We start from the raw sequence: 15,548 nt of genomic DNA, 5'->3' as shown, positions 1-15,548 counted from the left end.
TTTACATATATCTTAGGGCAGAAAATGTACAAGTTTTATCATTATTTGTTTTAAATTTCCCTTAAAAGGCCATCAGGGGCCAGAGGCTATTCCTGTAGAATTGGTCATTAGACAGGGTCCATCACATAGCCATTTTATAAATATCTTTACTAATTCTTAATTATGTTATCAGCATTCTACATACCCAAGGGATGAAAGGCTTCCCATTTGCGTCCTTAATCAGAATTATAGCAGCCACAAAGACCAAGAACCTGAAAAAGCATGTAAAAGTGCATTCATTCACACATAATATACTGTATATTTGGCATCAGAAACACACCACCAGACAGCTTTTTTGCTTTTTTCCTGTAGTTTTGTATAAGCTGATAAAGTAATTAAACTAAGAAATATGTTGCTTATTTTACAATCAAAAATATTCCAAAAATTTATTCAGTGGCTTCTGTGTGAATAATACATTAGCAGCTGTCGTAAGTGTAATAGATATAAGTGAGCTCACACAGAGGAGGTGAAAACCATTTGTGTCAGCTTTTAAAAGCCTTGCATAAAGGATATGTTAAGGCACTACTGATATCTATCTAAAGTAATCACCTACTGTTCGCACCAAATCAATTTTTGGGGGTGATATCATTGTTCTGCTTCTCCAGTAAAAAAAAAGTGGTTTAGAAGACATGAAAAACAACATTTGGATTATCTAAGTGAATAGTCTACTGAAAAAAATGAGAACATAAGAAGTGTTGCAGATGTGCACATTATTCAACCCATGAAGCTCATTTAGTTAGGTGGAAGATAGGCTGTCTTAGTATCTCACCCAGATACTTTTTAAAAGATGCCAAGGTTTTTGATTCAACTAAATGGCTAGCTAGTCTGTTTCTAAGACTCTGTGTAAAAAAGTACTTCACATCTTCTTAAATGCATTTCATCAAGTCTCACTAAAAATCAACTTTATTGATGCTTTTGAGAGTTATGATGCCCTGGATTAAGTCCTGGAAGCAGCCTTCTCCTAATTCCCCTAGTCTATTAGAGTAGACAATACCCTTTGGTTAGAGGATATACTTGGTTGCTCTTTTCTGCAAAGCTTCAAGTGCTGCTTTGTCTTTCTTGTATGAACTGCACACAGCAGTCTAGATGTGGTCTCACTAGGGAATAATACATTTTGAGAATAATGTCTCTTGATTTATGCTCAACAGTTTTTGCAATAAAACCTAACATTTTATTTGTCTTTTATTAATTGCTTATGCATATTGCCTAGACAATAGGAATATTGCATCAATATAGATCCATTTCAGAAGTTGCTGCATATAGTTCAGTATTGTCCATGTTTTATAATTAATATTCCTTTTGCCTGCATGTATCACCTCAGGATCCCAAATTAGGACCAGTGGGTGCACCTCAGAAGTGACTCTACTCCATTGGGTCCTTGAGCAAGGACCTGAACCTGTAATTGGTTCATCCTGGGTATGATGTTAATCTGCATCCAGCCCTGCAACCAGGTCCTCCAGCTTACAGGGAAAACTTGGGAGTTGGTGGCAGGATTGGCATTCCAGCCACCGTAAAAAACAAAACCTTACATCATTCCAATGTGGTGCTGAGGTGTCATCCATTGTACTACAGAAACTTTATAGTTTACAGATACTGTATGACAGTAGTGGCCTACTCAAAAGCAATACGTTGACAAAACTATTAGGGTTTATGTTGTGACAAATGATGTAGAGACAGAAGGTGAGAAGAAAAACAACTTTATGGGATCAAACATTTCATGAAGCAGTCTACTGTTACAAGCTCCTCTGGCAGATGTCCAGCCTTCTTATACAGAAGATACCATAATGACATTTCAGAGCTATTTCCGTATATTTGTACATGGCAGCTTCCCAAGAAATGGGGGATGTGTAGCAGAGTAGAATGGTAGTAACAAGTGTGCGCATTGAAATGTAAGACACAAGACAGAATGCCAGTGATGTGCCTTTCTACCTGCACTACTACATAATCAAGTCACATGACTGGCTGTGGTTAAAGAACTCACTGACTCATTGTATGGCTTATCTGCATTTCACAATGATCACATTTTGTTTATAAGTAGAGCTCACATCCCCAAGGCTCGCATTTTGTTACTAGGCTGGGACTTTCTCTTCTCCCCCCTCCAAAATGAACCCTAAATACCTCATTTGGAGTTTAATGTTTGTCAATGATATTGCCGCTTTCATACATCTTCTGAGTTTAGAGCTCTCAAAGTGATCTTTATTTAGGCTAATTTTATTTTTTTATATACTACATAGACTGACAAGCAAAAGGCTGACTTTCAGATTTGTATATATGAATATATTTTATCATCATTCATTCGTTCATTCAATATTCACAATAATGCAAATCAGTATTTTAGCACCAAATAAAAACATAATTTTCTAATCTACAATTTTCTATCATAAAGGAATTTTTTAATGCTACTAAACAAGAAGTAAACAATTAAAAATCATCACATTTCATAGAAAAGTATGTTTCTTATACAATCTTACCTGTTCATAGTTCTTTTGTAGATTATTTAAATCACCAGTGACGGCAGGGTGGACTAATTGTGAAGTAGCTGTCTTGTGGCATAAGTGTTATAAATAAGAGTAAAGTTCATATGGAATATAACTTCTGGGACTTTAACACCTGATAACCCAGATGTACCGCCTACCATTTTATGGCTTTAATAGGGAAGTTGTGCTTCAAATTACTTTTAAAGTTTCCACCCTAGAATGTTTTTGAGAGGTCTAACTGTATGAGAATAACAATTACCAGGTTTATTTCAGCGAGTGTTTGGTTGTGTTTCTATATTACATGTGATGAATTGGAAATTCCCTTGAGTATGTTGCTAATGGATTTGGATTTAATTTCCCATGACATGTAATTGAATTGCATGGGCAGTAAGTGCTTACTGGTATCAATCTATCCAAAATACTGATATATGTCCTTTGATGAAACTTGGTTAATATTTTACTGAATATTTTTAGTACAGTGACATGATGGCATAAAAAGTAGCATTACTGCTTTCCTATTCACTAATTGACTGCATTTGTGAATGAATTACCCCCTACTGTATGTACTGTATGCTTTTTCTTCCCATATTTGTATGGATGTCCTCTAGAAAATTCGTTGTTCACCTGACACGTGCTGATGGATTCATTCATTATCCTGTACAGGCTTTGTGTCAGTAAATTTCATGTGATTTAAGAGAGACTTGTAGTTTGTCCAGAGTTTATTTCTGCCATGCCCTATTGTGTTGAAAAAGGATTGAGGTCCTCACTGACATTTCTGTAAACTTAAGAAAATTGAAACACCAAAGCATTTTACTAAGCAAGATGTGAGATCTTGAGAAATTGTGGTGAACACCCACATTGATCTATTCCATTTAACTGAAGTAAAATTTTCTTGGACATATAAAAGAAGAATGTAAAATGCAAACAAGATCAGACTGGAGTATTTGAAGATTAATAAACTCTGCATAAGGAAAGTCTGCTATTTTCCACATGTAAGCCTTTTTTGGGATTGTTTCAGACATCCGTTGAGCATGAAATTAGATAGAATTTGGCAAAACCTCTCTTGGAAGGAAAAATGTAAAAGGAGAACAAATGGAGATTTACATTCTTCTGAACTTTTTTCCATTCCTCAACCTCATCCAATAGGTTTGGTACTGTAGACATGACTATTCTTTCAAAATAGTTAAAGCTGCTAACATAGTGTGGTCCTACTCCTGAACCTTTCTTTAAAACAAAATGAATGTATTCTGCATCATGATCTGAGCAAAGAAACATGTTCCGTGTTAACAATATACTTGGTATCTGTTCAAGAAAAGCAGTCAGAAGGATAAAAGTCAGTGATAATATGCTTAGCCCAAATATCTAAAAATAGGGAAAGGGTTATATGGCGATAGAAAGCTTCCTGGCAGTATCAGGTGCTTGCAGAAGCCAGCTTTGAACAGGGTTCCAGCTCATCTTAGTGTACATTACAATATTAGTGCCCAACGAATCAGACCCTGACTTTATTTCCACATCCCTAACATATGGATGTTAGGTTAACTGCCAATTCAAAATTGTTCCACTCATATGCACACACCATCCCTATTCAGCATTAACAATTAACCTAACACCTACATATTTGTGATATGAAAGAAAAACTAAAGTACATGAATTAAAGCCCACACAGACACTGGGAGACTGAGAATGATGGAACCAGGATTTAAACCCAGGGTCCTGAAACTGTCAATCAGCAGCCTTACCTAAGGTGGTATTACTTTACCTTGGATAGATTGCCAAGTTACCAAAGAAAGAACAGGTTAATAAAAGTAATGGACCCAGAAATGTTCATACTTCAAATAGAGAAGCTTACACTAGTACCAGGAGACCATTTCCAACTGCCAGTTAGGGTAAACAGCCAATGGGGCAGATGTCATACCTGTTTAAGTGGGACAGCAAATATACATGAAAGCAGAGGTGGGTAGAGTATCCAAAAATTGTACTCAAGTAAGAGTAGAGTTACTTCAAAATAATATTACTTAAGTAGAAGTAAGAAGTATTCCACCATAAACTTACTCAAGTAAGAGTAAAAAAGTACTTGGTGAAAAGACTACTCAAGTACTGAGTAACTGTTTGAACATAATAAATTATTTATTTTTTAGAAATGTAACAAGACAGACTAAAATATAAAATAATGTACAAATTCTGCTATTTCCAAATAATAAAATAAAAAAATGAGTAAAAATAAATCACATCTTTACAAAATAAAGATGCACAAATAAAACATTCAACAAGTTCCAAATCTGTTTATCACAACAAAGCTTTTGAAGTGGATACCTACAGTAGGTAACGTATGTCTGAACAGTGCAAACTGCTTACAGTGATGAGATATCCTGTACGCTGACAGTATAACACTGCATATGCACTTTGTGGTGTAGTGGGTCCGATCATTCTCAATTGATTCATTGGCTTCCTGCAGCGTGTGATTAAGGCCCACCGAGATGGGAGTCAGCACAAAAAAGAAGTAGAAATCAAAGAAAAGGAGAAAAAACATGAGGTTAAAAGACATGAAAGGCAGGCTTGGGAATGACGATCTGTTTCTTGCAGTGAAGCTGTGACTGTTTAGCAGTGAGCAGGAGCCCCGCATGACTAAAAAGTCTCTCACAGGCTGCAAGATGCAGGAAGTTTGTGTGTGGTCATGTGACTGCATGACTACGTCTGATTGGTGAAACAGTCATGCAGTAGATCCACTGGCAACTTCTCTCTTGCAAAAATATAGTTTAATGTATAAATGGAAAAACGTAACGAGTTGAGTGTTGCCCAATGTAGTGGAGCAAGAGTAGCATTTCTTCTTCACAAATGTACTCAAGTAAAAGTAAAATGTATGGTGCAGTAAAACTACTCTTAGAAGTACATTTTTTAAAAAAGTTACTCAAGGAAATGTAACGGAATAAATGTAACTCGTTACTACCCACCTCTGCATGAAAGACTGTGAACAGCTGGAAAATATTACAGAAGAACTCCCTCAGAACATTAAAAAGGCAACAGAGGATTCCTACATGGAACAGCTGAGTTCATGCTTTTATATTAGGTTGAGCAGGTAGTATTTGAGCCACTAAATTAATGCATTTTAATTGTGTTTTGGGTTTAGGGAATGCAGGGAAACCTGTGCATCATCAGGAGATGATCACGCAAAAACAATCATTGGTTACCATTTCAAAATGAAACTTTATCAGAAGGGTGGAGCTCCAATGTCTTCAAAGACAGTCTGAATGCCAACTTCCAGTTGTCGTTTGGTTTAAATATTTCCACTAAAGGTAAATAGGTGGGGCTTAGTGGGTAACAGATGTGTTCTCAGTAGTCCATTGGGCTTTTCTCTTCGTTCAATTTAAGGAAACAGATGCAACAGACATATAGATGAAAAGTAATTTATTTCTTGTATTTGTCCAGCACAAACCCATAAAATGCTCCTGATGCTAACATGTTTGACGTTGGGTTTTAAAGGTTGTTGCATCTTATTTTGATTACAGGCTTTACAAAAAAATGTTATTCAAAGACATTTTCGTGAAGCCATTTTGTTTTTCATGGGCTCCACCATTTTAGGCTTAATTTGTGTACTGTTTCAAGCCATGTTGCTATGCACGACTACAGGAGGTCAAGACTTTTGATGTCATGGGTGAGGTGGTATATAGGTCATATCAAAGTCTTCCTGGTATCCTTGTTTGTGGAGTTAAACCTTGACTGTTACAAGTGCATTTTTGTTTATTGATCCCTGTGCTTTGGTCATGACATTGATGTTTGGAACTACTTTTAGGCTTGGAAACAGATTGGTTTTCATTTTTGGTTAACATACTTTGCATGACTTTTGACAATGTTTCCTCTTCTGATCTTTTTTTCACAAAAATCTATTTTAATTCTCTTTATGGTAGAACAGTAATCTACTATTGTAATGATTTAGAATTCCAAACATGGAAAAAGGATGTGGATGGCCTGCAAAAGACCCATACAGCTGGCCAAGATCTTCACTGGTATTCCCTGCAGAGCCTTATCTTAAACCAGCTAATCCCCAGATGCTACCTGCTGGTTTCAACTAGAGCAGGCCCAAAAATAGGGAGGTGGAGAGTTTTACAAAAACAGAGCAAAATAACCACAAGAGAAAGGGTTAATGTCACCCCTCAGATTGAATTAATATGGCAAACAAGGAATCTTTATAATTTAAAGATTTATTTTACAGAAATTAGCACAAAACAAAGAAAGGATCAAAAGAGCAAGCAGTAGCACACAAGAACTACCGAAAAGGCAATCCTAAACAAAGTCTCAAAACAAAAGTAGAAATCAGAATTATTAACACAAAACAAAAAATAATCATAAAACCAATAAATTCAAACAGTAAAAATACTTGCAAACTCCAACTATAAAACAAATGCTCGACTGCTGAATCCTTTTTCTGGCTGGAATATAAAGCCAGAAGGAGAACCCAACAGCTGTGATTTCAGGGTGGCCTCACCTCCTGTGGCTCCACTCACAAAGAACAAGGAACATAAGCACATTTAAAAGGGCAATATATGATAATAGACATAATAGAAAATATATCAAAATATGACACATAATAACTCAAACATAACAATAACATACATTCATTTAGACAGATACATAATAACTAAACAGTTAAAGATGAGAATCCTTTTTAGTCAGACATGGCAAGGAAATATGGTTTGCTTTCTGTTTATTATTATTTTTGTAATCTACTTCCTGTGACCACCACTCCCTTGTGGTTTATTTGGTGTAATAAATTATTTGTGATATACACTTGTGTTTTGTTTGATAGGGGTTTGGGTGACACACAGAGGTGCTACCCATCATATACTGAAATTTCATTTCTATTATTTCTGTTTATAGTAAGTCCAGTTTAGTTCAATGTGTTGTAAATATACTTGAGTAGAGTATAATTCAATGTATTTGTTTTGATACAAAACATTACACATGTCTTAACAATACAAGTTCACCAAGACAGACACAAATCAGTAAATATAAGAATAGAAAAAAATTACAAAAATCCAACAATAAATATCCTAATACCAAATATATTTGAACCAAATACTTCCAGCAACCTAACTACAGAATGATGAATCAGAGCAGGCAACTATGCTGGAAACTGAAATTTAATGAAAAATTTTAAATATATACAGTATATATATATATATATATATATATATATATATATACATATATATATATACATAGTATATATATATATATATATATATATATATATATATATATACTCACCTAAAGGATTATTAGGAACACCTGTTCAATTTCTCATTAATGCAATTATCTAATCAACCAATCACATGGCAGTTGCTTCAATGCATTTAGGGGTGTGGTCCTGGTCAAGACAATCTCCTGAACTCCAAACTGAATGTCAGAATGGGAAAGAAAGGTGATTTAAGCAATTTTGAGCGTGGCATGGTTGTTGGTGCCAGACGGGCTGGTCTGAGTATTTCACAATCTGCTCAGTTACTGGGATTTTCACGCACAACCATTTCTAGGGTTTACAAAGGATGGTGTGAAAAGGGAAAAACATCCAGTATGCGGCAGTCCTGTGGGCGAAAATGCCTTGTTGATGCTAGAGGTCAGAGGAGAATGGGCCGACTGATTCAAGCTGATAGAAGAGCAACTTTGACTGAAATAAGCATTTGTGAAGCCACAACACGCACAATTTGAGGCGGATGGGCTACAACAGCAGAAGACCCCACCGGGTACCACTCATTTCCACTACAAATAGGAAAAAGAGCTACAATTTGCACGAGCTCACCAAAATTGGACAGTTGAAGACTGGAAAAATGTTGCCCGGTCTGATGAGTCTCGATTTCTCTTGAGACATTCAAATGGAAGAGTCAGAATTTGGCGTAAACAGAATGAGAACATGGATCCATCATGCCTTGTTACCACTGTGCAGGCTGGTGGTGGTGGTGTAATGGTGTGGGGGATGTTTTCTTGGCAGACTTTAGGCCCCTTAGTGCCAATTGGGCATCATTTAAATGCCATGGGCTACCTGAGCATTGTTTCTGACCATGTCCATCCCTTCATGACCACCATGGCTACTTCCAGCAGGATAATGAACCATGTCACAAAGCTCGAATCATTTCAAATTGGTTTCTTGAACATGACAATGAGTTCACTGTACTAAAATGGCCCCCACAGTCACCAGATCTGAACCCAATAGAGCATCTTTGGGATGTGGTGGAATGGGAGATTCGTGCCCTGGATGTGCATCCCACAAATCTCCATCAACTGCAAGATGCTATCCTATCAATATGGGCCAACATTTCTAAAGAATGTTTTCAGCACCTTGTTGAATCAATGCCACATAGAATTAAGGCAATTCTGAAGGCGAAAGGGGGTCAAACACCGTATTAGTATGGTGTTCCTAATAATCCTTTAGGTGAGTGTATATATATATATATATTTAAAGTAATTTGAAAATACTATTGGGAACAAGAGTTTCTCACCATAATCATCTCTTCACTATCACAATACCAAACCATCTTACACATGCTTGATTGATAGAACTGGTGTTTGGTTTATTGCAGTGCAATTCTGCGCATTGCATTCTGTTTTCTATAATCTGTTGCTTATGCACCCCTCAGGCATATTTGTTGTAATTCAAAAATAAAGTGGGCAGCATTATATACAGTATATTGTAATAATGTATCTGCCCTTCCCCTACATTAAAAGCCAGCGCCTCCATGCTAAGTTTGTCCTGGTATGTACCTTGCCCTTATTTAACTGTCAAGTTTTTTTTAAATATTGCCATTTTCACATTCACCTATAGATGGAGCGTAGATATGAAAAGAGTCCTGTTTTTTATTTTATTAATTAACTTAATGATATTAACTCAATTCAAATTCTTATACTTTTCTGCATGATTTTAGAAAAACAGGTTTTTACAATATTAGTATCTTGAACTCTGATTGAGTATAAGTAGGGAAAATAAACATTGAAATTACACTCCTTATCATTTTAATATATAGATAAAAATTCTGTACTGAACAAGAGGAAAGTATTTGGTGCATCCTGCTACCTCTAAAACACAACAGGGCCTCTGCTTAAACTTCATCATTTTCATGTTCATTGTTTTTCAGTTCATTCAGTTAGTATTAAACCCATCTAATCTATTTCAGGGTTGTGGGCAGGTAACATTTATCTCAGCAGCACTGAGCACAAGGCCAGAAACAACCCTGGACAGGGCAAGCAGACTGAACACATGCATACTCTCTTTACAAGCCTCTTTTTCCTTTGATGGACTGCCATTGATCGGGTGTGTTTTCAGACATGATTGATCTGTTTGCAGATGCCTTCTATCCAAATTAAACTGTTGTAATTTGCCTTCAGAATTATCTTTTTAAGAATGTGGTTGACCTAAGACAGAAATTGATCTTAAAAACCTTGTGTGAATTATGTGTATCTTTGAATATGTTGCATGATGAACTTGTGTTTATATTTCATCATTATATTTTGTGTTTATGTTTGTCTTTTTAATTAAAATTCTAATATAGCATGCACTGCTCACAAGTGGGACTGAGTCTAATATGAATGAACTGAATTGACTGGAATGCTCATTTGTCCAGGGCAAATTTAGAGTTGCTAATTAACTTCACCAACGTTCACCTCTGTCATCAAAAACTTGAGTCATTTGAATAGTTCATTATGGTATGCAAATCTCTGACATTCAACTAAGTGGACATATTTAAACAAATAACAGCAAACTATGATTTTTACTGTACCTGTGGATAGAAAACACCACACAGTAGCATGATATATGACAGTTAAATACCTGATATTACGTGTTGTACAGTTGAGTAATGGCAGGTGAGGTGACTCATTTGGATTCATTTAGTGAATTAGATTTCGGGATTGAACCGGCAACTTTGGAATTCATAGTTAGTCACTGCCTGTCACTGTGGCAAGCAGGGCAAGCTGTCTAGCATGTCAAATGACATTTGTTGTGAATCACTTTGCACAACATGGTCACTGCATAGGGTATAATGTTGTGGCTATAGCCATGGACACTGTGTGTTTGAAGAACTCTGACTTATACTATGTCTCTTTTGTGGCATTTTGCCTTTTTTCCTTCCTTTAAGGCAGTATTTTTCCACCCACCACTTGCATTAAATAAATCCCACGCCTCTGAGGCTTATTTCTCAAGTGTCTGCAGCTGGCAGTTTAAAAGCAGTCTTAACCACTTTCATTTGTTCAATTGTACTGTTCAGTGTCATTCTTTAGTGCACTTCTCAAATGGGTCATCCTGTATTTTATGGCAGGTGTCATTGTGAACAGTGGTTTATAATATTTACAACTACTTCAGAATGACATTGAAATCTGTAGAAAATAATATGCTGTCTTCATTTTTGTTTTCATCCTCTCTTAGTCTATAACGTGAAAATGTTTAATATTATCTCTATCTGATTGTTCTCGAAGCCTCCCTGGTAAATTATTTAAATCCCAACTATTTTATGTTGTAGCTTTACCTGATGCACAAAATCTAATCGTCATAAATCCTAAGGATATATCTGCAAAAATCTGTTGTATTTTTTTTTACGTTTGGGAGCAACGGTTGTTAGTAGTGCTGTTGGTAAGGCACTGGGTTCAATTGCCAGGTAAGTCACTTTCTCTATAGAGTTGGCATGTTCTCCTCATGTCACCTAAGTTTTCTTGGGTTAGTCTATTTTAGACCTACATTATATGACAAAGACATGCATTTTCATGGATTCTGGAAATTACACACCAATAAATCTTATTTTTGTCCCAGGCAAAATTATGGAAACTATAATAAGAAATAAACCAAAAAAATATCTATAAGAAAAATATATATACAATTACAGCCAGTATGGCTTTATGAGAGGAAGATCTTGCCAAAGCAATCTTTCATATTTTTTGAGCAGGCGACTGTAATCGTTAAGAAAGGCAAAGCATATGACATAATTTACTTAGACTTTCAAAAGACCTTTGATACAGTCCCACGCCAAAGATTAATTCTAAAAGTAGAAGTTGCACAGATCAGAGGTAACCTAAAAACTGTATTTCAAATTGGTTAACTGGCAGGAGACAAAGATTATAGATAAGAGGAGAATGCTCCGTGTGGAGTAAGGTCAGCAGTGGAGTTTCTAGGGGTTTGTTTTGGGTCCACTACTTTTTCTGATTTAAATCAATGATATACACTTCAGGAAAATTAGAAAACCATAAAAAGCACACAGCAGTTTCTTTTCCTTTCCTTTCTTTTCTTTTCTCTTTCTTCTTCCGCTCCTTTCCACCTCCACTCCTCCACTGGCAAGCTTCATCCCTCTTCCTCCCAACTCTGGCTCTCTGACTGAAGTGAAGCATCTCCCTTTATGCTGCACCTGGGAACACTTCAAGTGGCTCATCAGTGTTATGTGGAACTACTCCCAGGTGTGATGGAAACCCAAAGTAGAGCTCTGCAGCTCCCCTGGAACCCAACAGGGCTGCAGTGAACTCCAACTCCCAGCATGCCCTGCAAGCTTCTGTGGAGCCACAGCAACCCAGGAGGATGCACTCTAGTACCCCAGGGGAGACAGTGTTCTTTGCACATCTGCTTTCCCAGCCCTTCTTTCCCATATATTGTCCTCCTAGCTGGAAAATGGTTGTGGCCTTCCATCACAATATATTTATATACATACAGTATGATGGTGCACTCATCAGCTTGAGTGTGGAGAGGATACGGACGTAACTTCCTGTACATATTGAAACACTATCTTCCATTGTCTTCTTTAAACTGGTCCCCATAAAAGTATCTGACGGATCATGTTTTACTGTAGATAGATAGATAGATAGATAGATACTTTATTAATCCCAAGGGGAAATTCACATAATCCAGCAGCAGTATACTGATACAAAGAAACAATATTAAATTAAATAGTAATAAAAATGAAAAAAAATTAAAATAAAATTAATGTTCGCATTTACTCCCCCGGGTGGAATTGAAGAGTCGCATAGTGTGGGGGAGGAACGATCTCCTCAGTCTGTCACTGAAGCTACTCCTCTGCCTGGAGATGACACTGTTAAGTGGATGCAGTGGATTATTCATGATTGACAGGAGTTTGCTTAGTGCCCGTCGCTCTACCACAGATGTTAAACTGTCCAACTTTACTCCTACAATAGAGCCTGCCTTCTTAACAAGTTTGTTCAGACGTGAGGCGTCTTTCATCTTTATGCTGCCTCCCCAGCACACCACCGCGTAGAAGAGGGCACTGGCCACAACCGTCTGGTAGAACATCCGCAGCATCTTACTGCAGATGTTGAAGGACGCCAACCTTCTCAGAAAGTAAAGTCTGCTCTGACCTTTCTTACATAGAGCATCAGTATTGGCAGTCCAGTCCAATTTGTCATCCAGCTGCACTCCCAGATATTTAAAGGTCTGCACCCTCTGCACACAGTCACCTCTGATGATCACAGGGTCCATGAGGGGCCTAGGCCTCCTAAAATCCACCACCAGCTCCTTGGTCTGTATACTGTACATAAATATAAAAATAATGACAGTACACGATAAAGAGTTGCGTTAATAGCAAATAATCCTGTTTATTATCCAAAGTGAAATTTTCAAAAAGACAAGAAGGAATATGTCAATATTGCCATGCTTTCAAAAATTGATAGAACTCTTCAGAAAACCAAACTCCTTGAAGGCTAGGTTTAGAATAACAAGGTCTATCTGTAGTCAGAGGCTTTAAATAGGGGAGTGAATTTGGAAGGGGCAGATTGAAATGGTAGAACTATTGTAAATGATACTTCCAATTGCCTTCCTCCACTCAAGGGCTAACGGTGACCAGTAGGGAGCATTGCAGCACCCCAAAACCCAGATACAACCTCACAGACACAAGTCCCAGGTGCAAATGCAAGGTTTATTATTATAAATTACCTTACAAAAGGATTGTTCAATTAACACAATCATCCAATCCAAATTATTCTCTCTCTCTCTCTTTCTTGCTTCTTCACTGCTCCCAGGCGAGCTTTGTCCATCCTCCACTCCTGACTCCAACTCGGCTGGATGAGGTTTTATGCTAGACCCGGGAGTACTTCCGGTGCCAGGGCATAGCCTGTTGGAAGAACTTCCAAGTCAAAAGTTCTGGAAAATAGGCATTATGTATACCTGCAGCAGCCCCCCACCCCCCATAGCACCTATGGAACCCGACAAGGCTGCCCTAGCACACTCCAAATCCCAGCATGCCTTGTGGGTGCCCACATAGGTAGCATTTTCCAGGTAGACAGCCACTTAGCTTGTTGGTTAAGTAAGTCTGTACCCTTGCAAGGCTGTCTCCTCCTGTCTTTCCTACCTACAGGCTTCCTGGCCAAGTAAGGGTCTTCAGTCCTTCCCTGCCTGGAAGCCAACATGCCCACATGCAAATTGGCAAGCTTTATCAGTCTTCTGGCTAGGGCAGGAAAAATCTTACCCTTCTTTATGCCCACTCAATGCCACAGCCTCTTGGCCATGTAAGAGATTGGAACCCAACCCAGCAGAGTTGCCAAAAATACATGCTATCCATCATATATCACCTTCCAGTGATACCTGTATAATTGAAAACAAAAGCGATTTACTGAAAAAAAAACACAATGATGTCTTTCCAGACACAAGTCCTAAACTAGACTAACTCCATGATAGAGGCAGCCCCGTTTATGATCCAGGTGTGTGGTTAATGGAAGTGACGTCACTTAGCAGCCCACCACCAATTGCTGGATCTGCAGGTAAAAGTAGAGGAGAGAAATTAGGTGACAGCACCAACCCTCAACATGGAGTGGTATTAGCAGTTGACAAATCATGAAGTTGTCTCCCAAACGTACTTGTGTGACAATGTACAGTATACTTTATATAGGATGATAGGTTGAAGGTCATTCTGACAACTGTATATCAAAAGGTACAGTATATTGCAATCACAGGAGTATAATTGTATTTAAACACATAGGTGTTATCTCTGTAAAAGCCACAGTTGAACTACCCAGGACTGTTGGTCACTTTCTTTTAAATTTGTGTTCCCAGAAGAGGTGGATGGAGAGAGGCAGAGTACTCTCTGAAAAGTCCAAATGGAATATTCATGTAAACTCAGAAAAATATTGTGTATGACTTCTAGTGTCACAGCCAACTAAATCACTTCAGAATCTGCTGCTGTCAGCTCTTTACAAAGGCCACACTCAGGACCACACATATGCATTAGTTTAGTAGCCAAAGTCTTCACTCCTTGGTGTTCTAATCAATTAATCAGCACTTTCTTTATATAGCAACATGTATAGTGAGCACCATATCAAGGTGCTTCATAAATCATAGATGTCAGTACACAATAACAACATAAATGACCAAATCTTTTAAATATTTCAGATTTACTTCCACGTCTTTGTCTTTTTTCGCAGTTTAATTGATGAAGGGTTTAATTACTACAATTTGCCAGCATCCACACTTTCTCTTCTTGTGCAGTTCCCTTCCTCCCCTTCTGCATCAGTTTCATTCCATTTAAAAATGTTATTAGCATACTCTGCTGCTATTACAGAGCCAGCCGTCTCCTTTCTTAATATTCAGTTGAGTAATGAATGTTTTCATTATAAGATGGATGAAGGAACATTCTGTTTCCCTGATGAACCTTTCATCTGCAGTACAAATGCAATGTGTGTGACATTTCCTTGTTGGTTGTGTTCAAGGCCTCTAAGAAATAATGATCAAGTATATATATTTTTAAATGGAGGACAGTAAAAGAAAGATGGGGGTGGGGTTGAATAAAGAACATGTCTTTTCCCCTAAACTCTCTAAAATGGACTCTGCAATGCTTTACAGTCTTGTTACTGGTTTTATTCAGTCACAGTATATCTTAATTTTCAAATGATTTCTCTTTTCCATGGTACAGAGTGTACCACGCAATTTCTTGCTGAAGTTCTTGTAACAATATTTAAAAATTGTGTTCCACTTAAGATAGTCAGTCTAAAATTGTAGGCTAGTCTTTAAAGTGCCTTGTGTTGGTGTAAAATTTAGTTCCTTATAAGGGAGAAAGATAA

The 15,548-nt window shown here is 37.4% G+C and overlaps 1 long non-coding RNA gene across 1 annotated transcript in view; it reads right to left on the bottom strand.

The window, feature by feature from the left end:
- LOC120519114 overlaps positions 1 to 2,586 on the bottom strand; it is a 36,566-nt gene extending 33,980 nt beyond the window's left edge. The window contains exons 1-2 of the long non-coding RNA XR_005631388.1: positions 2,511 to 2,586; positions 185 to 251 (exon numbers count right to left, since the gene is read on the bottom strand). This is a non-coding gene — a long non-coding RNA (uncharacterized LOC120519114). The remainder of the gene's footprint in view (positions 1 to 184; positions 252 to 2,510) is intronic.
- Positions 2,587 to 15,548: the final 12,962 nt, after the last annotated feature.

The sequence above is a fragment of the Polypterus senegalus genome, chromosome 1 (assembly GCF_016835505.1).
Source record: "Polypterus senegalus isolate Bchr_013 chromosome 1, ASM1683550v1, whole genome shotgun sequence".
Classification (NCBI taxonomy): domain Eukaryota; kingdom Metazoa; phylum Chordata; class Cladistia; order Polypteriformes; family Polypteridae; genus Polypterus; species Polypterus senegalus.
Note: the sequence above shows the minus strand (reverse complement) of the source record. Positions and strands in the feature narration are given on the sequence as shown.